Consider the following 8,126-nt stretch of genomic DNA (forward strand, 5'->3'; position numbering starts at 1 on the left):
GAGAGACTAGAGAAGGAAGGACAAGTCTATACCCAGCCAACTCCCCTCAGCATCTGGTTTTGTTCTAATATATTTTCCTCTGTCTAGTTGCAGTTATTCCAGAGGATCTATTCTCACAGAGATTTATTCCACAGGTCCTGGGTTAGTTCCTCTTCAGAAGCATCTGAAACCTGTAGCCAGATGGAACAAAATCTATTTCAGTAGGTGAGCAAGGCCCCTTCCCATTCCAAAGTGACCATATTTTCAGCAACTGTGTTCTCGCTCATGCTCAAATCATTTTTTCCCCTCTTCCCAGAACATCTGGGTCTAGTTCATTGTGTCTGAGCATGTGGCAGGTCGTGCCAGGGTTTCTCTTCCCATCCAGACCAGCTGAAGTTCCAAACAGTCTCATGCTGAGCCCTGACATCCCACATTAGGGAAAAGAAATAGATGCACAGATAATAAAACACAGTCTTGTCAACAACTTTTAACTGAACATGAAAAAGGAGCAGGTGTAAATTTAGAAAGACCTGAGTTACAGGCTTGAACAGCAAGTGGCAGGTGCACACTCAATCAGAGATGCTGATATAATTTCTGCCAAATCTTCCAGTTGTTTTCCTCAGTCTTCATCAGGCAGAGGATCAGCAAGCTGGCATTGATCCAAGCCATAGCCTCGCTGAAGTTCCACCCAAAGTGCTCATCCCAAGTATCAGAACCGGATTAGGTAAACTTCAAAGTTGGGTGTTTTAAGTAAGCTTAAGGTGGAATGGCTGGGCTTTTATCTCACCCTCTCAGCTGCACATTAAACACACAGAGTGGGGAGTCACTTCAGACCTGTGAATTCTCTGCTCAGGACAGGTGAGGAACTGCACAGTATCACTTCCAGTATGTGATTTTTGATAGCACTCCCTAAATAAATTTTTAAAAAAATAGGTTGCATCAGCTATACAAAACTGGGCCAAGAAATCTAAAAAAAACCCAAGACCAAATAAAAATCTCCCCCTCTCATCTCTACCTGACCTCTGCTTTTACATTCAGCTCAGCTTCAGGCTTTACCCCAGCCCAAATCAAAATGACCAGTGTCTTTTAGTGTCTATCACTGACACGGGAAGGATTTCTCAGGGCAGGCAGCATTAGAATTTTTGTCACATGGAACTGCTGCTGAGGTGCTGTTGCTGCTATAAATTAAAAGGCAAAGTTGTCTTTCTGAGTATGGCTCAGCTCCACTTCCCTTTATCATCCCAGAGAACTCCTGAGGTTTTTAGAGCAGTGTCTTACCACAGTTCACCTGTGGAGAAGAGAAAGAAAGGCTCAGAAATAGGGCAAGACACTTTGGACAGGAGACAGCTTCTTGAGCAGATGTTTAAATAATGCTTCCTAAAATAAGCAGGCCTCATTCTCCCAAAATAAAACACTATCTGTATCAACTAAAAGCAGATCTAGAGGGTTTTTAGTGATTCCCAGCAACTGCAAACAGTAGGAGGTACCAATAAGGAAACAGCATGACCAAACTAATTTCCTTTGACATGGCAATAACCCCAAATAAATCTGCTTTCTCTTCAAAGAGGCAAAGCTCAAGACAGCACTGCATTTGGGGAACTTTTCATTGGGGTCAGTTGTTTCATGTTCCAGTATCATACTGAAAAAATCACCCTGTGAAAACTTCACTTAGCAATAAATCAGTGATAAACAGTTGGTGGATTTGTCACTGACTCATGAATCAGCTCTGCCCTTATTACCACTTTTTTACAGCAATGCTGTTAGTTTTTCAAGGGAATACAAAGGATTTTGGATTATACAAAAAATGTTTCTCTACTGGACAAATTTCTCCACGCTTCTTCACAGCCAAATTGCTTTTTGCCTTCTCTTTTAGCTCCATCTTCCCTCACCACTCTGGCAGTGCCTTGTACCTGCGAGGTCTCTGACAAGTCAGGTTCGTTTTCTCTTGGCACAGTGGCTTCAGAAGTAAATTGTTCACAGACAGGCAACTCAAACTGATTGGCAAATAATCCAAGTGTTCAAAACCAGAAGTACACACACACAAACCAAACGGAAAACAAAGCCGTGGGTCAACATCAGATGAATGCTCTCTGTAGGTGACCGGCCAAAATATCTCTGGCAGGAGGCCAGTCAGAGGATAGCTGCCTTATAATGGTTGTTAAAAGACCTCTTCATCGTGTTTGATTGTGTCTGGACATGCCCAGGCAGGAAAGCACCTCCTGGCATGGCTTTGCCATCTGCCATCCCGTGATGGATGTGAGACCTGGCCTCTTACTTGGTTCCTATGCTGTAACTGCAATTTCACCCCCCCAGAGAAGTGTTTGAGGACCTCAGCCCTACCCCAAAGCTATTTACTAACAAGAAAAAAAGGATCTAACTACCAAATAAAACTGCTTGAGTGTCACAGCACCAAAGCCCTCGAGGGGCTGGAACTGGTAGCCCTCAGCCACACTTTTTATATCTCTGTGCCTCAGTGACTCCACTTGCAGAGCTGAAGGAGGAAAACTTCATCCTTTGCAAAGCAGTGAAGCTCTTCTGAAAGGCCACAGGGATCCAGGACACAGCACAGGCTGACACACACTGGGGAGAGGAAAGAGGGAAGGAAGCCTGCTGAGACCAGGTGATTGCTCGGGCAGGCAAGGCTCACTAATGAACACATTAGAAATTTGCTTGATTTTCAGATTTGTATGAACCCAGGTAAAGGTTTCCCTGGAGAATTTGCAGCCTTTGCTTCTGAGAAGCAATGAAGATGAAATCCACGATCAATAATTCTGGAATTTCATAGAACAACAGAAAACTTAATGCACGAAGCACAGCAATTTCATGAAGTTTACCCCAGAACATGGAACCTGCTCCTCAAAAAGTACCAACACAGACTTTCCATTGAAGCACAAGGTGGATTTCTTTGGCTTTACCTTATCTGAGGTGAAAACAAAGCAAAAGCAGATATACAGGTGACACAAACCTGTAACACACATAAAAGGAGAATTATCACCACATCACAGATGCCAGCCTTGCCAAAACAGCGCTGATTCCAACAGCAGGCACGGCCACAAGGATGCAGCCTCTGAGCCTCCTGTTGTGCAGAACTGTGCAGCACTGCAGAACTGGAAGTTTGGGCCTGTGACACGTGCACAAAAAGAGCTAATAAGTAATCATGTGAAAGAAGTGGGTTTAGTTATCTCGACCAGTGCAGTTTCTGGGTTGCAAGAGGCCTGTGGTTTTTTATGTTATTTCTTAGAATTGATGGAAGGTCCTTTCCCCCAACATAATTAGGCAAAACTAGGCCTCCATCTCTGCTGCTTTTGGATGGCTCAGATTTGTGGGTGTCCAGTTAAGATCCACAGCAGGAACCTTATTTCAAAGCATCATCCAAGAAAGAAATTTACCTCAGCAATAACATCCTGGGGAGGGACAGCTATTTCTTTCTTCTTTTGCCCAATGGGAGGAAAAGACATTATTAACCCTCATGGAATTACTGATTTACCAACACTCCCACTGCAGTGAGCATTCATTGCTCCAGGTAGAAAGTAATACCCTAAAAATGTATTGGGTAATAAATCAACATCAGATTTTAATATTAATTGTCCCTTTGAAACTGATTCTCAACAAATATCACAGTTAGTGTTGCTTTGCTAACATTTTAATGGGTCATTAACTAAAACCAGCCATTACTTTCTGCTGTTACAGTTTCCATAAGGATTTATTAAGGCAACTTCATGTATTATTAAAAAGAAAGTTCGTGGCTCTAATGTTCTAAAACTTTGTCTCCCTCAGGCTTCCACTGATTGCTTCAAAGGTAGAAACATTTGCCAAACATATAATTGTGTCATTCAGTTCAGTTCAATCCTTTAAAACAATATTTCTTGCTCTTAAAATTCCTTTTACCCCTGTTCTCCCTTCTCAAGGAGAAAGTGGTTGAATATAAAATAAATGTGAACATGTGGAAGTATATAGAGCTTTGTTGGGTTTGTAGCTGCTAAATCAAAAGGGGATGGACCTGAAATATCAAAAATGAAGAGCAAGCTTAGAAAGTTGGGTCTGTCAAAGTTATTAAAACCACTAAGGGGAAACTCTTCCTCACACAACACATTATTAAACCATGAAAATCATTGCCCCTAGAAGTCATTAGGGCCAAGGCTTAGGTTCACCAGAGAGTTCAAACTTCATACAGAACTCAGGAATTCTAAGCCTCATTCTCCCATAATTGAAGATAGTCTTAAACTCTGGAGCATGAGGCTCAGAATTACCTTAATGACTTCCTGAGGTAATTAATTCCACAGTCTAAATAACATTTGTAATTATCAGCAGTCAGAGTGACATACTTAGGTTGAAAATTTTATATTTGCACCTTACACTGTCTTCCAATAGACCATGGATGAAATTAAGATCACTCCAGTCTGAGAAGGCTCCTTTACCCCTATATTTTCTTGACGTTGTCGCTCTTTTTTTTCTTTTTTTTCCACTGGAGAGAGATCTGAAAACAGGAGTTTCACACTTACAGCTCATCACATTCCTAGTGTTCTACCAAGAATTTAAAATACTGACAGTTTCCATGTGGTGATATGAAAGAAAAAAACATTTTCCCTCCAGCCTGTAAAATCAGACTCAGATTCACAATCAGCTCTGTGCCTCTCTATTCCATGTTCTGGAGCACAATTGCTTTGAATTATTCTGCACCCTGAAAAAAAAGTGCCAAGTTGCAGGAAAGATAGGGAAGGAACAAGAGACTTTGCCTCACCTCAGTGCAAGAGCTGAGCTTTTGAGGCTGAAATTCACTTTCCACAGAATTTCACTGGTTGCTCAATGTTGGACAGTGCATGGGGGCAGGCCATTGGCCTCAAGAAGTGTTGAACATTCAGATTCCTTCAATAATATATGCCTAAAAATCATGTTGTCACCAAACAAAAAGGGACAGATTTTATTCCTAAGAAGTCAGTCCATCAAACCACAGCCATTTATGTTGCTCAAAAAAACAAAAATCTGATTTGCAGGCTGCTAAGGATTTGTAACCTGGTAATAAATGGTTCAATCCTGTATTGTTATCCGTGGATAAGCTGATAATATTTATGAATGCTGAGTTTTCTCCAAATGGCCTGGATTTATTTCACCTCTGCAAGGCAATGCTGCAGAGATTCATCTGCAAGTACTGCAGAGATAATGTCTTAATTTATATCTCTTGGGAGAAAACAGAGAAACACCAGGTTTGTGAAAGAGATCTGATGATAAAACTTCATGGCTTCATGTTTTTCTTAAGAAATCATCTGTGAAATGTTCTTGTATATTAAAAAAAACTTCAGTGCTATCCCTAGAACACCTGTTCCCACTGGGTTCCTATGGCTGTGGAGAGATTAATGGAAAACCTCTTTTTGTGCCTGATTAATTACAACATCTATTGGAAGAGCTGCACTGCTTTTTTGTAATTAGCAACTGCTAGTTAACAGAATATCTGCTTGCTCTCAAAAAGTGCTGTACCTTTGGAAACCAAGAATTCATCTGCAAGGAAGTGAAAGTAGGATGTATGATGTATGTAACTGCTAAACTTACATGCACCTGCTTTTACAACAAGCCAGTGTGTTTCCAGTGATGAAAATCACAGTCTTTCAGATTCAAATGAATCGTTTAAATTAGCAAGACTCATGTTCCATCGTTAGAAATACCTTCCAGCCTCACAAGACACAGAGATTTCTTTCTCAACAGAGGTGTCTGAAAACACGAGCATCACACCACTTTTAAAAAAGATTAAATTTGCCATCCAATATATTGTGGAAATTTAAAAAAAAATGCCTCTGGATGTATTTTCCTGTGTGAAATAATGTCTCATAAAAGTTGCAGGAAAAGGAGCCAAGATTCACAACATAAAATAGTCCTCAAGTGAACATTTCAGTACCAGGACCCACCAAAGGTAGGTCACAGAAACCAACAGCGTTACATCAGAACTCTCTAGCAAAAAAAAAAACAAAAAAACAAAAAAACAAAAACAAAAACAAAATCAAAAAAAAGAAAAAAACCCATACAAACAAAAAATCCTCCTTTCCATTCCCAACAAGACCCCTGAATCTGGAGGTATCTCCTCATTCCCAGTCAGCAAACAGACACTGCTTTTCCTGCTCCCCAAGTCCTCTTCATCCCTGTGTGATACCACGTGGCTGTATTCTTACCCTCATGATTTCCTTTCTGTGGAAGGAAAAATATCCTCCAGGACTGATGAAAATCATCCTCAATCTGTTCTCAGGTCCTTACTCTGGCACTATCCCTGGATGATGTCATGGTAATGTCATTTATGAGTTACTAAAGGGATGGTCTGTAACTTCTGCTAAATTTTTTTCTAAGCATTCCCTTGCCTTTTCAAAACACTCTCATCAACTTTATTTCTTGTGCCTACCAACCCTTCTCTGCCTGAAGCATGTTGTGTGCTGTCTGCAACTGAGAATATATTTATTCATTGGTTTATTTATTTATTTACTTGTAGTTTTCCCTACTAAGCCAAGTACAACATGGGCCTGCTTCTTAATTAAGGCTCAAACAATACAATAAATGATCACAGGATCTCGCCTATACATATCTGGCTTTGAATTATGCTGGTAATGGCAAAAAAAAAAAAAAAAGGGAATGAGTGATCAATAGGAAACCCAGCTCTTCTACGTTACTTTTGAGTACATATCTCTTTGAGTAACTTAAATCAAAGGAGTAGAAAGGAAGGTGGAGGATTAGGAAAAGTCATGAGGCTAAATCATAGGATACCAAACTATCATTCAGAGATTCACTGCTAGCTGGGTAAAAGAGAACACTAAATCACATAGGTCTGTGTACCTAAGATAAAAAACAACGTTCGGTTAGCAAAATCACTGCCCCTTCTCAAATGGAGAGGATGTTAGCAGGGGTGTTGTGCTTTTATGCATTATCCAAAGTGTATTCACACATTAGAGACCTGATTATAAACAGTGGCCCAATATCACAGTAACTAATCATCTTCTCCCTGATTTATTTACAGCCTAAGGGCAAAGGCCCATCTCTGTGGCCTCATGCAGACAGTTGTGTGTTAATTCCATCCATCCTCTGATCTGGCCAGGTGTGAGTCAGCTCCAGCCCAAAAGCCATAAAACCTCATCAGTGAGGGGTAGGTCTTATCACCATGGGCTAATTAGTGCACTAACAAGGCCAGCTTTGGGTCTGGGTGAAGTTAGGGCTGTCTGTGTCAGAGCAGAGGTAGGAGAAACGTTATCAATGCTGCCAGGACTTGTCAAGCTTGTTGCTGGAATTGCTTCTTTGCATAAAAAAAAAAATGGCACCTTAAAAACAGAAGCTTCACAGAAAACATTAAATTACGACAAAATTCTAAAGAGGTTTGGGTGGTAGAGCAAAATCAGCCTGGGCTGCATTAGGGTAGTTTGATATTTTATTTTTGATTTTTGATTGCATTGCTGACAGTTTGATGGAGATGATCCTTCCCCTCTGCTCAGGGCAGATTCAGACACAGTCCAGTTTGAGGTCTCTGTTACAAGAGACATGGGCCCACAGGAAGACCCCAGCAAGGGGCCTCAAAGACAGTTAATGGACTGAAAAATATGAAGAAAGGCTGAGAGGGTTGAGACTCTTTAGCCTGGAGAAGATTCAAGGGGAACCTTTGCTAGTGTGTATAAGCAGCTGACAGGAGGAGTAAAGAAGATGCTGTGACCTCAGTGCTGCCCAGTGAAAGGGCAAGAGGAAATGGGCTGAAATACATTAAATTCCACTTAAACATAAGAATTGAATATTTTTATTGTAATTGTAATAAAATACTGGGAGCAATTTTCCCGGAGAAGCTGTTGTATACTGCATCCTTGGAGATACTAGAAACTTGTCTGGACATGGTCTTAAGGAAATCTGCAGTAGTTGACCCTGCTTTGAGCAGAGGGAATGGACTCAACCTCAAGAGCACCTTTCTAGCCTCAGCTATTCCCCGATTCTGTAATTTCTTCCAAATCAAAATGATTAAAGAAAAATAAAAACAATTTTTAGAAAGAATTTAGTCATTAGAGAAAAATAGTCATCACCAGAAGAAAATCCATTCTCTGCCAAGACAGGAATGAGGCTGGTAACATTAGCTGCACCTCTTTTCCCCAGTGCAAACAAAGTTTATCCAGCTCTCACTTCAACATCCAGAA

This window comes from Corvus brachyrhynchos, unplaced genomic scaffold, assembly GCF_000691975.1.
Source record: "Corvus brachyrhynchos isolate BGI_N302 unplaced genomic scaffold, ASM69197v1 scaffold434, whole genome shotgun sequence".
Lineage (NCBI taxonomy): Eukaryota > Metazoa > Chordata > Aves > Passeriformes > Corvidae > Corvus > Corvus brachyrhynchos.